The sequence below is a fragment of the Rattus norvegicus genome, chromosome 4, assembly GCF_021556685.1.
Source record: "Rattus norvegicus strain SHRSP/BbbUtx chromosome 4, alternate assembly SHRSP_T2T, whole genome shotgun sequence".
NCBI lineage: Eukaryota > Metazoa > Chordata > Mammalia > Rodentia > Muridae > Rattus > Rattus norvegicus.
Genome location: NC_141537.1, coordinates 121,764,992 through 121,780,713, shown reverse-complemented (window position 1 = coordinate 121,780,713; position 15,722 = coordinate 121,764,992). Strand labels below are relative to the sequence as shown.

The 15,722-nt window shown below is 46.1% G+C and overlaps 1 long non-coding RNA gene across 1 annotated transcript; it reads left to right on the top strand.

Annotated features, from left to right (window-relative positions):
- The first annotated feature begins 214 nt into the window (after positions 1-214).
- LOC147994954 (uncharacterized) lies at positions 215-15,078 on the top strand. The gene is made up of 2 exons (XR_015686800.1): positions 215-370; positions 13,344-15,078. It is a non-coding gene; the product is annotated as an uncharacterized LOC147994954 (long non-coding RNA).
- The last annotated feature ends 644 nt before the right edge of the window (positions 15,079-15,722 follow it).

The window sequence follows — 15,722 nt, the reverse complement described above, 5'->3', positions numbered from 1 at the left end:
GGGACATAAGTTATGAGATAGGGCATGGGGGAAATTACCATAAAATTTCACCTAGAACTGATGGAGGTCCCAGTTCTTAACACTGGGTCCTTTTGTCTCTATCCTACATGTCCTTTTGTGAGTTGCTGTTTATCTTAAATCAGGTTTATAGATCTGACAGATAAACACCCCATGAGGCAAGTGGACTTTGCCCCCTGAGCCAGCAGTTTCCCTCACAGCAAAAGGAATCTTCTCTCAACACCAGGCTGGTGTTTGTAGACATACATTCTGCCCCCTCCCCTAGCAACAGCAACTTCACTGACTGTGCTATACAAAGTCTTCAACTCTGGCCTTTGTTCCTCAGTAGCCCCAAGAAACAGGCACACTGAAGGTAAGGTTCCTTTTCCCATTTCATCCCCTTTTTGGCCTGTATTTCTTTCATAGTGAGTAGCAAAATCTAATCCGTCAGGATCCCCTGAGTCTATCTTTTCCTCTGGGGTTCTACACATAGACCCAACACATCTGCAAAAATTAATAAGATACAGTTTGCAAGGATAAGACTTTGAACATTAGTAGATAGTGCTTGCTGCCAGGAATTCAAGTCCAAGTGGCACCCTGAGCCCTCTTGGAGATGGAGACTGAGCAGGGGCATGAAGCTTATCCACCTGTCATCCACATCCATGACTTTCTGCCCCACACACTGCAGTGGCTTTTCAGTTACTATCCCCTTTGGGATCAGCATTACAGAAAGATGGTGGCATTAAGTTTGAGTCGGAGCCCAGTGCTGTCTTAAAATCATTTGTAAAGTTGTTTTCAGTGCTTAGAAAATGAAGTAGTGCTGGACGGTGGTGGCTCACACCCTTAGTCCCAGGATCCGGGAGACAGTGGTAGGCGGGTCTCTATGAGTTCCAGGCCAGCTTGGTCTACAGAATGAGTTCCCTGTCGCAAAAAATCAACAAACAGACTAACAAACAAATAAATAGCAATCAGAGTGAGAGCTCACGCTTGTTTTCTCAGCACTTGTAGGCTGAGGCAGGAGGATTGTGAGCTTCGAGGTCAGCCTGGGCTGCAGTGTAATTCCTGTCTCAGAAAGAAAGAAAGAAAGAAAGAAAGAAAGAAAGAAAGAAAGAAAGAAAGAAAGAAAGAAAGAAAGAAAGAAAGAAAGAGAGAGAAAGAGAGAGAGAGGGAGGAAAGGGAGAGAGAGAGGGAGGAAAGGGAGAAAGGGAGAAAGAAAGAATAAAAGGGAGAAAGAAAGAATAAAAGGGAGAAAGAAAGAATAAAAGGGAGAAAGAAGGAAGAGAGAGAGAGAGAGAGAGAGAGAGAGAGAGAGAGAGAGAGAGTAGCAGTCTGCTGAGAATCTGTTGATCTTGCACGTCACGTTTACTGTGAAAGAGGAATCAGTCCTATGTTCTAAAGGACCCAGCCCTCTGACCACATTGCCTATGCACGGAGCCCTTGACAAGTCGGACGTTCTTTTAAAGCAGGCTGTCTGTCATGCAGAGGGGGCTGGTCTTTGACTCCTAACCCTCTTACCTCCACCTACCCAAATGCTGGGATTTCTGACTTGCTCTAACTCTGAAAAGAGTGCTACCTTGAGCTGGGTAATTCCACATACCACTTGAAGTTCTTGGAAGTGCTAATATGATAGCATGCTGATTCCTCATCCACAGACACGTGATGGGTCATGCTGTTCAAGCCACCACAGAATCTCAGCTATCAGGCCTCCCCACCATGACAGTGAGTCAAGCCAAACCCCTCCTCCCAACAAGAAACAAAAAATGTTATTGGCCAACCACTTACCTTCACCTAACGCTTGGTAAATACCAGCTATGTATTGTCCAAGAGCTAAACCTCACTTTGTAACTCGAAGCAGTGCATTTGAGCCTTTGAGTTTCTTGAGGGCTTTAGAAATATGTTAGCTCTATAAACTTCCTAGAGGCCACATGGGACACTGGGAAGAATTTAGTGTTATTCTATGTATCCTTCAATAAGCTATTCAAACTTTTTGGGCTTTGGCCCCATCCTAAGGTGAAAATTGCAAACCTCTGTCAAGGGTAACTGTGAATTATTAGAAGTAATTTATGTAAAGCCAGACACAGGGGTTCACACATCATCCACATCCCAGCCCTGAGGACATTGAGTCAGAAAGAGTTCAAGTTTGAAGCCAGCCAGGGTTACATAATAGGATGCTGGCTCAAACAAAACAGCAGAACACAAACCAACCCTCTTGGCAGTCACCATTGGCACTGCCTAAGTTCACTGTCCTCTGAGCCCCCATGTTTCTGCAGCTCATTGTCATTTTTCTCTTTTTCTTTCGTTCGTTCATATGTTTGTTTTGAGGCAGGGTTTCTCTGTGTAGCCCTGGCTGCCCTGAAACTGGCTCTGTAGACCAGGCTGGCCTGGAACAACTTTGAACTCTTGATCTTCCTGCCCTGTAGCCCTGAGAATGCTGTCATACACCACCTCACCTGGCTTTCATCTCCATAGTGCAATATGAATCAGTCTTGGATACATTTTAAAATATATTTAATTATTGTGAAATACATAACACGGAACTCAGCGTCTTGCCCTTCTTAACTGTGCGGGCCAATAAAGTCCTCTCAGAGTGTTTCATAAGCCTCCACTAGGACTCTCTTCGTCTTGCATAACTGAACTGAAAGTCTGCCATGAAGCAGCAGTTCCTCATTTTGCTTCAACCCCGAGCTCTGGGGATCAACACGCTACTTCTGCCTTTCTACTTTTCTATTCTACATAGCTCATTTTAGTGGGGCCATACTATTTATCCTTGTGTATCTGGTTTGTTCAATTCATCCCAGGGTTTTCAGCATTTTAAGAATGTTTTCTGGACATAGCGGAACTTCGCTACTCTTTATGGCTGACGAATCAATTGTGTCTATATAGCGCATTTATCCATTCACCTGCCAATGAATATTGGGGTCACTTCCTCTACTCAGTATTAGCATTAACGTTGCTATAAATATGGATCACATATATACTCAACATGAGCAAATGTCTGAAAGGACCGGAGACAGTAGATTACATTTTATATTTGACCAGGTAATTCTATTGTTATAAAAAGCTGCTATGTTCCTGGTGGTGGTGGCACATGCCTTTAATTCCAGTATTTGGGAGACAGAAGCAGGCAGATCTCTGTGAGTTCAAAGCCAGCCTGGTCTAGTGAGCTCCAGGACAGTCACACAGAGGAACCCTGTTTTTAAAAAATGAAACAAAGAAGCAAACAAAACACAGAATGCACTAAACTGGACAGGGAGTCATAGTGTCACACCAGTGATCACAGCTATGCATGAAGCTAAGGCAGGAGAAAGCTGTTAAAAAGCCACCTTAGGCAACATAGCGGGACTCTCTCAAAATCAACTTAAATCAAGTAGGGGGGGTTGGGGATTTAGCTCAGTGGTAGAGCGCTTGCCTAGCAAGCGCAAGGCCCTGGGTTTGCTCCCCAGCCCCGAAAAAAGAAAAAAAAAAGAAGTAGGGAGGGAAGCTTGGCCTATGATATAATTCAATGGTAGAGCATTGCCTAGCCCGAGACCCTTGGTTTAATCCCTAGTGTCACTACCCAAACCCCAGAAAGGCAGGAAGCAGGAAAGAGCTGGGAATGGCGGACCACACCATGATTTTAGTGCTTAGCAGAATCCGGAGTTCAAGGGCAGTTTGAGCTACATGGTGAACAGGCAAGGCTGACCTTTCAAGAAAGGAAGGGAAGGAGGAAGGGAGGAAGAAAGGGAGGAAAACAGCAATAGGCAGATCTCTGTGAACTGGAGGCCAGCCTGATCTATATAGCAAGTGACCAGCCAGAGCTATATAGTGAGAAACTTTCAAAAAGCCTAACCAAAAAGATGTAAGACGGGGTTGGGGATTTAGCTTAGTGGTAGAGCGCTTGCCTAGCAGGAGCAAGGCCCTAGCAAGGCCCTGGGTTCGGTCCCCAGCTCCGAAAAAAAAAAAAGAAAAAGAAAAAAAAAGATGTAAGACACATGTGATGACATGCTTTTGCTCTCAGCGCTCACAAAGCAAAGGCTGGCAGATCTCTGTGAATTCCAGGCCAGCCTAGCTTAGACAGTGAATTTTAGGCCGGCCAGGGCTGCATAGCGAGATTCTGTTTTAAAAAGGAGAAGCAGGAGAAAGGGAGGGGGGAGAAGGAGGAAGAAGAGAAGGAGGAAAGAAAATAAGAAAAATAAGGAGAGAATGGAAAGAAAGAAAGAAAGAGAGAGAGAGGGAGGGAGGGAGGGAGGAAGGAAGGAAGGAAGGAAGGAAGAAAGAAAGAAAGAAAGAAAGAAAGAAAGAAAGAAAGAAAGAAAGAAAGAAAGAGAGAGAGAGGGGAGAGAGAGAACGAGAGAGAAGAGCGAGTGAGAGAGAGAGAGAGAACAAGAGAGGGAGAGAGAGGACATAGGGACAACATTGCAACACTGGGGAAACGGAGGCAGGAGGATCAAATATTCAAGATCTTCTTCAGCTACATAGTAAGTCTGAGGTCAGACTAGGCTGCAGGAAGTTCTGTCTTAAAACATACACAAACTTAAAGCCCCACCAAAATGCCATGCAAGTCGAACACAGCTTCCAAAACTCTTGCCAAGTACACACAAGGCCCTGGGTTGGTGTCCAGCATCACAAACTCACACCATAGTTCCTCAGTCAGGCACATGTTTCTTCTTTCTCACAAACTGAGAGGTCACCATGAAGCCACCTGGGACCAATGTCCCTTTAATGCTCAGTCTTCCTTATCCATCTTCAAACTGTCCCCTCAAGACCAAAGATGACTATGACACTTCCCCATCACTGCCCAGTTTCAGACAGGATGAAGCGGGACATGAAGCCACCAACTGTACTTTCTAGTTTAGTCAGGCTTCCTTTGTGAACTTGTCAGGGAAGCATACCCTGCAGCTTGTACTTCCCCTCTTCGCCTACAACCCTGTCACCTTGCCACTTGCTTCTAGCAGGGAACACTGACAGATGTTGTTGTTGTTATATTGTGTGTGTGAGTGTGTGTGTGTGTGTGTGTGTGTGTGTGTGTGTGTGTGTGTGTGTTGCTGACATGTATGCCTGTGCAGTGTCTGTGCTGCTGCCCACAGAGGAAAGCAGAGGCTATCAGAACTGGAGTTACAGAGAGTGAGCAGCCTGGTGTGTGCTGGGAATTGTGGCCCAATCCTCTGGAAGAGCAGTCAGTGCTATTAACTGATCTGCATCTCTGCAGCCTCAGACATAGTTCTTTTGTTAAGACATGACTTCGTGCTGCTCGGGCCGTCTGCACCTCTGCAGGAGTGGCATTACAGGTGTGTGCCACCTTCCTCAGTTTCCTAACTGTACAGACTGGGTGTGGTGGCATAGCCCTGTAGTTTTCACATTCTGGAAGCCGGGGTGGAGGATTTCCTAGGCTACATAGCGAACTCTCGTCTACTTTGGATTATATAGAGTGAGACTCTGCATCAAAACGAATAAATAAATAGGTGGATAGGGAAATAGAATTGCAGCGTCTGTTGGGAATCTTCCAGGGAAAGTGAAAGCTTACAGCCATATTGCACACATTTCAGAAAATAGATTGAGCCTAAGAACCACGTCCCTTACATTAAAAAAAAAAGAATTAAAATATATTTTATTTTGGGCTAGAGAGAGATTTCAGTGGTTAAGAGGACTTGCTGCTCTTGCAAAAGACCCAGGTTTGGTTGGCAGCACCCACATGGTGGCTCACAACTGTCTGTAACTCCAGTCCCTGGGGATCCAATGGCCTCTTCTAGCCTCCCCTGGCACTATGCACATGTGGTACACAGACATATGTGCAGACAGAACACCTATACAGATAAAAATGAACAGATAAAAATTTTAGAATGTCAAATAAATTCTGGTTGCCCTTATACTCAATTCTCGCCACTGGAAAGAGGAGAGAGAAAAGAAGGATGTGCACACACCCCTTTCTTAGTACTGGAATCAAGTCCAGGACTAAGTTCATGTCAGGTAAGTACTCACCACCGATCCACACTCAACACATTTCCCCCCTCAAATTTACTTGTAAAAACAGTACGTACAGAGCACCAACCATCTTCAAATGGTGATGGGGATGGAGTCACAGCAGTCTGTCTTAGTCCCTTGATAGGTAGAGACCTTTCCTGTATGGCCATCAGTGGGGCCTAAGCATCTTTAGGAGTCTGAGCTGGAGTTAGAGCAAGAGCAGGAACTGAAGCCTGGACTTAGGCCAAAGTTCCAGCTTCCGTTTTGGTCTGGGCTTTGTTCTTTGGTTGGCAAAGCCACAAATCAGCTTCCTAAGCTCGGTGAGAGCCAGGAGAGCAAGTTGGTAGAGCTTGCAGTTGAGGAATCCTGGGCTTAGCCTCCTTAAGGCTTCCCTGAGGCACTCGCTGCCTTCCTGGAGTTTGAGGTGTTGTGTCTTCCGCAGGCTTCTGTGCTTCTTGGCAAAGCGCAGTTCCTCAGGAACTTGAAAGTCAGTGTCCTTCAGAGATTCCTATTTTCTCACCTTGCTGCCACCTCCATACTGTTCTGGGGTGGGCTCATGGGGCTTGACCTCATTAAAGATCCTGAGGTGGAGAAAGCATTTGAGAGATAGGCAACAGAGAGTGACAAGTGTATGTTCTGTTGTTGGTGGTTTTTTTTTTTTTTTTTTTTTTTTTTTTTACTTATTCATTTACAGCCTGGTCATCCCTCCCCAATCAAATCTATCTTCTTAAAAGATTTTCCTCTCCCTCCTTTTCAAGACTGTGACCTACAAGTTGCTTGACTAGCCAGAACCCACATTTCTGATAAAAACTGAGGTTTTGATGGCTCGGTTGGTGAAGTATCTGCCACGAAAACACAAGGACCTAATCTGGTTTGCTTTCCTGTTGCTGTGATAAACACGATGACCAAAAGCCGCTTACAGAAATGGTTGCTTTCACTTTGCATTTCCAGATCACAGTCCATCACTGAGGGAAGTCGGGGGAGGGTGGGAACCTGGAGCAGAGACCACAGAGGATGGCGGCTTACGGCTTGTTCTCTGGCTCCTACTCAGTTAGCTTTCTCATAGCTTTCCTGCCAAGGGCTGGTGCTTCCCCCATCCATCATCAGTTATGAAAGTCTCTCACAGACATGGTCACAGGGCAATGCTTCACTCGAAGTTCCCCGTCCGCAGGTGATTGCAGGCTGGGACTTAAGGTGTCAAGCTGATACTAAAAGCTAACCAGGACGGGACCTCAGTTTGAATTTCTTGCATGCATGTAAAAGCAAGATATGGCGGTTAACCCATAACCTTAACTCCTAGAGGAAGGGGAAGGGTCAAGTATAACAGGCCCCAGACAGTAGCACAACTGACTCCATGATGGCACCATTCAGGTCATAAAATTCAGCGCGTAGACAGCACCGCCTGCCAAAATGAAGATAAATACCTAATCCATCAAAGTCCACAGCTCTGGGAAAGCCCCGAAATGGACTGACCTTGCTTTTTGGCTTCTGTAGCTCTGCTTCTGGCTAACTGTTCTTGTTAATTGAAGTTCTTGTCAACTCAGGCTAGTGTGTGTGTGTGTGTGTGTGTGTGTGTGTGTGTGTGTGTGATTAAAGGTTCACCTTGAGGAAGGCTCAGGGCCACACTGGGATCCTGAACACTCAATATTGTCACCAGCTGGCTAATAAGACTTTCAATTTCGCTTGAAACCACATTTGACTAATATTCTTTGGTGGCAACCTCACAACATGGAGACAACCTGAGTACAATCCCCAGAGTCCACACAGTAGAAAGACAGAATGGACCCCATAAGTTATCCTTTGACCCCCATACATGTGCCATGGCATGTGCATGCCTCCTCCCATACAAATAAATGGATGTTAGAGAAGATGCCCAATGTTGAATTCTGTCCTCTATGTAAACAGGGACACACGCATATGTTCACCAGCATATATATGTACATATACAACCACCACACACACACACACACACACACACACACACACACACACACACATTAACAGCTTTGGTGCTAGTGTGTGTTTACCATGTGTGAGACCCAATGCTTGGTACACAACACCACCAAGATTAATTGAGGGTGGTGCTATGTTAGAATTACATTACAATGTAAATGATCAAGACTAGTCCTTCTCATCTCTCTGTAAAATGAGCAATTTATTCAGAATAGAAATCTGACTTACAATTCTGGAGGCTGGGAAGTCCAGGAGCCTGGTGCATGTATCGTCAGCACTTTCATGCTATGTGAGCCAATGTCAGAAGGCAGAAGGACAAGAGAGGTCCCAGCCTACTTTGGTAGCCAGCAAATTCACTCTCAGTAACTAACTTACTCTTCAGCACTCATCGGTCCATTTGTGGGGCACATCCCCTGTGACCCTTACCTCTTTAGCCCCCATATAAAGCCCTGTGGCTCTGAGGAGTAAGTCGCCAATCTTGAGCTTGGGGAATCGCATTCAAACCGTAGCATCTTCCTAGAGTATATTCCCCTGAGGTGGGTCAATGAGCTCACAGTGACGAGCAGAAGTCAGAGATCCTAAGAACAACAAAACAGCGGGATTGTTGGGGATGGAGGTGACCTCATTAGGATGGTCAGATTATTAGGAGGCTGAAAGATGCTCCTGGCCTGAGGAACATTGAGTCCTCACTCCCTGAGGTGGAATGTGCCTGGCAGGTTTGAGGAACAGCATGTTATGGCCAGGTGCCTGGAACTGGGTGAAATCAGAGAAGGGGTGTAAGGTAGACCAAGTTGAGCCCTGTGGGATGGGGCAAGGGATTGAAGCCGGGGGTGACATTTAAGAGCCGAGAAGTCTATACAGACTTCTGAGCTGAATGATGTGTCTCAAACACTGTTCTAGTTCAATAGGTTTTAGCATCCACTGGAACCCTAAATAGAAAGAACTAAAATCGTCAAACTGGAAGAAGAAAACTCTCGAAACCCAGGGAAGCACTTGTTGATGCCCGTCAGTTATTGTAGAGCACACTATAGGGAATACTGTTAGAGAGCTATGTGCAAGAGAGCGTGGGGTGTGGTGTGGAGAGAGGCTGGCATTTCCTCACCACCTCCTAGCAGGTGCAATCTTCCAGGAACTCCTGCACTTTCAGCCCCTGGGAGCTGCCGAATCTCATCCTTTGGATTCTTGAAGCAGCTGGGGATCGTCACCCTCTCCATCTTCTGCAAAAGTTGTTTATTAGGTCCTAAGATGCTCATATCAGTGGGACATGCTGGTGCACACTTTCAATCCCAGCTCTCGGGAGGCAAAGGCAGGCAGAGCTCTGTGATTTCGAGGCTGGTCTAGTCTACACCACAAGTTCCAGGACAACCAGGGCCACACAGAGAAACTCTGCTTTTTAAATTTTTTATTTATTTATTATTTTTTTGTTTTTTTCCCGGAGCTGGGGACTGAACCCAGGGTCTTGTGCTTGCTAGGCAAGCGCTTTACCACTGAGCTAAATCCCCAACCCCTTAAATTTTTTAAAAAAATGTTCATATAACCCAGGAAGTTTCAAGGGATTGAAGAGCCCTGGTGTCAAGAGTCATGGCTGAGATCCAACACAAGAACAAAACATCCTACAAGCACTCCTATTGGTCAGGAAATTAAAGAGGTTACCAGAATCCTAAGCCAGGGTTTGGAGTCAGGAAGCAATAGAGTATATTTCTTTAATGTTTTTTAAACTAACTTTGTTTTATAGGTGTGAATGTTATGCCTGGATGCATGTCTATGCGCCACTTGCATTGCAGGTGCACTCAGAGTCCAGAAGAGGGCGTCAGATCCCCAGGAACTGGAGCTACAGATGGTTGTAAGCCACCAGCTGCATGCTGGGAACAGAATCTGGGTGCTCTAGGAGAGCAGCCAATGCTCTTAACCTTTTGAGGCCACACTATGTATATTTCTTACACTTCATGATGCTGTTGAACAACACAGTTTAAAACACACTTTAACAACACAGAACTCTATGGAGCCCTACTCAAAATATTTCAAATGGAAAATTTTTGTTTTTATACTATATATCTTGATTTGGGGATTTTTTTTCCAGTTTACTTATTTGTTTTAAGACATTTCCCGAATCCTAGATGTTCCCAGTTCTCCTGGTCGTTTGCTTCCATTTCACAAGTGCTGAGATTACAGGGCAGGGTGTCCCACCTCCACCTCCACCTCCTCCTCCTCCACCTCCACCTCCTCCACCTCCTCCTCCACCTCCTCCTCCTCCTCCACCACCATCACCACCTCCACCTCCTCCTCAACCTCCACCTCCTCCTCCACCACCATCACCACCTCCACCTCCTCCTTCACCTCCTCCACCTCCACCACCTCCACCTCCTCCACTTCCTCCACCTCCTCCACCTCCTCCTCCTCCTCCACTTCCTCCACCTCCACCTCCTCCACCTCCTCCACCTCCTCCACCTCCTCCTCCTCCACCACCTCCACCTCCTCCTCCACCTCCACCTCCACCTCCATGCTTAGGGTTACATGCTTAGGAAAAACCACTTAAAGGAGGAAAGACTGACTCGGTAAAGGCTTCAGTCTGTACTCACTGGGCTCCACCAGTGTGGCTGTGCTGAGGTGAACATGATGACAGGGAACGTGTGGTGACCTGCAGGAAGCGGTCAGGTGGCCAGGAAGCAGAAGGTGGGGAAAGAGCCAGGGACCAGACAGTTCCTTCAACAGCACACTGGGAGTATTTTCTCCAAACAGGCCTCACTCTTAAAATGCCTAGTCAGTATGAGCCAATCAGTGGGCTAATCCACGGTGAAACTAACACTGTCAGGATCCATCACCCCTCCAAAGTGCCACCATTCGGAGACCAAGCTCTGGTGTGTGAGCTTAGTGTAGGGAATACTTCAGACACAACTCATGACAGTGAGGAAAGGATTTAAGTAAGTATTTCTACCCTGGACAGCCAATAAACACATGAATAGTCAATATTGCTAGAATGAGAAAAACACAACCATACCACACTCGCTAGAATAAGTATTACTAAAGCAAACAAAACAATAGCTAAAAAAAGGGGGATAGGAGGAAGGAAAAGTAGTGTAGCTAGTATGGAAAGCTAGAACCTGAGTAGAATCATCATAAACACAAGTATGTATGTATATATGCAAATATACACACGTATATAAAACTGTTATATACCTTAAACATGTGCAGGTTTTGCAGGGGAGAATTTTTGTTTTGTTTTGGGACAAGGCCTCTCTATGTAGTTATATGGCAAAGGTCTTTCTGTGTAGATATATGGCGGTCCTGGAACGTGATAAATAGTCCAGGCTGGCCCTAAATCCACAGAGACCATCCTCCCTCTGCTTCCAAAGAGCTGGGCTTAAAGGTGTCAACCACCTACCATGTCTGGCTGATGCAGAACTTTTCTTTGTCAATTATATCTCACCAAAGCTGGGGAAGTATCATGGCATAGTATTGCTATCCCAAGTCTGTGCAATTCTCAAAAGAATGAACACTTACCTGAAGAAACAATTTGGCCAAAGTGCAGAGACCACCAGTGGGGTGCTCCAACACAAACGGAACGTCTACAGGGCTACCTTGTCTGAAGGAGTGGAAAGATCTTTAGAGCCAGAGGTCACGGAGGTCCAGAGAGAACCAGTGTCTTCCAGCCCTGACTGGACTGCCACGCACATGAAGTCACAGCAGCTGTGGTTGTCCCCCTCCCCCCCCCACAAGATGAAGACAATTACTATCCCAGCGTGGAGGGGGAGGGGCTTATGAACTCCTGCCCCTAACTGAGGAGCTGCGGAGGGTTGGTGGCTTTTCAGGGCAGGAGAGAGCATTATCCTCAAGAGTGTGAGCCTCTCACAGGTAACCACAGTCCAAACATCTGGGTAGGCAGGCAGCACAAACTGAACTCAGTGGGTTGTTTAAAGGCGAAGGGGGCTGCAGGCTTAAGAGCACTTGCTGTTCTTGCAGAGGACCCAGTTTGGATCTCCAGCACCCACAGTGGTTTATAACCATCTGTGGCTTTAGTTCTAGGGCCCTGACCCCCTCTCCTGTTCTCCACAACAGCCTCTTTAGAGGTATGCCAGAAATGTACCTGGTGCATGTACAGACATGTAGGCAAAACACTCATATACTTAAAACAAATAAATCTAAATAAGTAAATCAATAAAAGAAAAAATTTAAAGATCATTTTAACAAGAAAAGTCAAACTGAACTGAGAACAATGTGCTTGAGAGCTGGGGCTATAGCTCAGTGAGGAACATTTTCCCAGCGTGTACAGGGCCCCGAGTCTAACCAAGCACCACATTTTTTTAAATACAACTATGGTTTGAAACTATGCTTGCAAAGGCACATTCAGGCAGCATTATTCATGGGAGATAAAAGATAAAAGCCAAGTGTCCACTGGTGGATGGGGAGCTGAACAAAGCATCGTATTTATCCAGCCTGACAACGTGGAGAGTGGTAGAGCGAGTATGCTTATACTGCAGGATGGTCACTGAAAGTTGGAGGCTAGCCTGGTCTATCTTAGTGAATTCAAGTCTAGCAATGACCACCAGGAATTCTGTTTCATTGTCCAGCTCCGACTGAGAGAGAGAGAGAGAGAGAGAGAGAGAGAGAGAGAGAGATCTAAAGAAGTTTTGAAGTACTCAGTTTGTAGAGTGCCTACCTACAGGCATAGGGCCTGAGTTCAATCCCAGCCCTGCCCTGCATACACTTTTAATCTCAGCACTGGAAAGATAAAGGCAGGGAGATCAGGAGTTCAGGGTCACTCTTGACTACATAATGAATTCAAGGCCAGCATGGACTACGTGACACCATGTCTAAAAACAAACAAACGAACCAGGCATGGGGGCACATGTGTTTAATCTCAGTATTCAAGCAGCGGAGGCAGGAGGATCTTAGTGAGTTCCAGGCCAGCCAGAGCAACTCATTCACATCAAGGCTCCATTTTTAAGAGATCAAAGTAATAAATAGTTGATTTCTTTTCTCATTTTCCTTTGGTTTTTCAAGACAGGGTTTTTCTATGTAGCCCTGGCTGTCCTGAAACTTGCTCCTGTAGACCAGGCTAGCCTCGAATTTACAGAGATCTGCCTGCCTCCTGAGTGGGGGGATCAAAAGCATGTGCTACTGTCCACCCCCACTTCCTCCAGCCCCCTACCTCCACCTCCAGCCCCTACCTCCTACACACACACACACACACACACACACACTCCTGGCTAAATAATTGATTTCTTAGAGAATGAGGCAAAACTGAAGTAATGGGGCTAGGAAATGTGGAGAGAGATGAGAATGGAGTTACTGTTCACGGGTGCAGTGTCTGTAAGATATTGTACTGGCTGCTTTCCGTCTCTGTGATTATTAGTTACTTCTCTTTGGCTGTGATAAAACACCGGTATTGCGCCGCATATTCTAACAATGACCTTAATCAAGTTATGGAAGAAAGACTTTATTTTGGTTTACAGATCCAGAGAGATCATGATGGGGAACGGGAGAGACCAACAAGCCAGCCGATTGCCAGAGCAGGAGGCAGAAAGAGTACATCCCGCCCACAGAAAGGGAGGGGCGAATGAACTGGAAGTGGGCGGAGACTATAAACTCTTGAAGCTTCTGCAGTTATACACGACCTTCTGCAAGGCTCTGTCTCCTACAGGTTCCATAACCTCCCCCAAATAACCAACCAGCACCAAGTGTTCAGATACACAAGCCTATGACTGGTAAAGTAAAGAGAGGTTTGCTGAGCTCATGTTTTGAAGCTTCTGAGTACAAGACCATATGGCTCCATCGGTTGGCTTCTGGCAAGAGATGAATCATGGTGGAAGTGTCTGGTAGGCACAAGTAGAGGCATAGGAGAGAGACAGAGATCTGGAGCCTCATAATCCTCGTTATAGCATGATTCCAGTGACCCATGCACCACCCACAGCTTACAACACCTGTCAGAACCATGCTCTGGGGAACTTTCGTGAACTTTCAACTCATGGGCCTCAGCCCCGAGAAGACACTTGGAAGTGAAGTCTAGCAGTAGGATTCGCCTTGGAGGAGAAGGAACAGCAGGAAGTAGAGAGTATCAGAGAGAGACTGGGTCTAAGACTACATCCTTTGGTTCACACTAGTCAAGCACACCAAATGCTCCGGCTTTGGGGTATCATGTTCTAAACCCCCCCACCTCCAATAAAAGGAAAAATAGTACCTGGAATGGCCATGCTTACAAAACTGGGGGACTCATACTGTTTGAAGCTGACTGACATAGCACGGAAAGACTCAAATTACAAGGACAAACTCTCACTGGAAAATGGCGAGGGCAAACTCTAGGTGAATTCAATCCACACACACAGAACAGGAAGCCAACTTAATTTGATGTGTCCAGAAATAACAAGAAGTGTACATTGTCCAGAGCTGTAAACATAACTACCAGGGCAACCAACGACCAGAACAAAACAGCTCCAAGAGTGGAGGCTGCCTGCAGTGAGGGGGGGAGGGCATGGCTGATTCCCGACACTTGGAAAGTACACGTTCAAGAGAATCCTCTGCTACGTAGCAAGTTCCTGACTCAAAAAGACAAAACAAAACAAAACAACAACAACAAAAAGAGTGACAGCTGCTTATAGCAGTCCTGGGACAGGAAGAGGTGGGACAGACATCTGTACTAAAGCAATTTAGTGCTGTCCAGGGTTTGTTTTGTTTTTTAACCATATGTATGTACTTTGGTTTTAAAAAAAAAATAAGGTGCTAGAGAGACGGCACAGCCGTTAAGAGCATGTGCTGCTCTTCCAGAGGTCCTGAGAACCCTAAGGCTTCCTGTAACTGCAGCTCTAGGGGATCCAACACTTCTGGCCTCCGTAGATACCCACACACAGATACACACATACACACAGGCTTACAAAATATAAATCCTTTAAAGAAGTGATCAGTCCTGCTGTGATGGTGCACACCAGTGAGATATGCTGAAGAGGCTGAGGCAGGAGGATCAAGGCCAGCCTGCCTTCACCTTCGTGCTATCAGGACAGCTCAGTTAGCTAAGCCTGATCCCTGAGCTGGATTCTCAGGACCCAAGGATGAGAGGAGTGACCAGACTCCTACGAGTTGTCCTCTGACCTCCAAGTGCACTAGCTGACAGTCACACACTCCCTTCCCCTCCCCTACTACACGTCTTTAAGGTTTTTTTTTTTAAATAAGTAAATAAAACTTGTAGAAACAAAAGCATTTGCCTAGCATGTGCAAAGCTCTGAGTTGCAGCCTTAGCAACACAAATTCAAATAGACTAGATTTAAAACGTTTAAAGTTATTTTAAAAATCATATTGCAAGGCCGTGTGTGGTGGTATACACTAGATGTCCGACAAATCAGGGGAGCCCTTTTCCTTGATGTGCTGGAATAAGAATTCAGGAGTTAGAGAATTGTTCAAGTTAACAGTAGGCCTTTTTTAATAAGCAGCCCTTTCAGGTGTGTGTGTGTGTGTGTGTGTGTGTGTGTGTGTGTGTGTGTGTGTGTGTGTGTGTTGCCATGTAAGCACATGACTGGAGGACAGAGGTTGGTGTCCAGAAAACTCCTAAGTCTCCCACTGAATCCAGAGCCCTCTGATTTGGCTAATCTAACTAGCTGTCGTGCTGGGCTTCAGCATTAGGCTGCAGGGTTTCGTTTTGCCCCAATAGATAACTGATACACAGCGTTGGCTCACTGTCCTCCTGGAGCAATGGTTGGAACATCTGGCATTCTATCCTCCCAGAGGTGGCTAGCAGGCAGCATCTCCTGAAGTCTCCACCCCCTACCCCTATACTGCCCTATCCCTATACTGCCCCTACCCCTATACTGCCCCTACCCCTATACTGCTCCTACCCCTATACT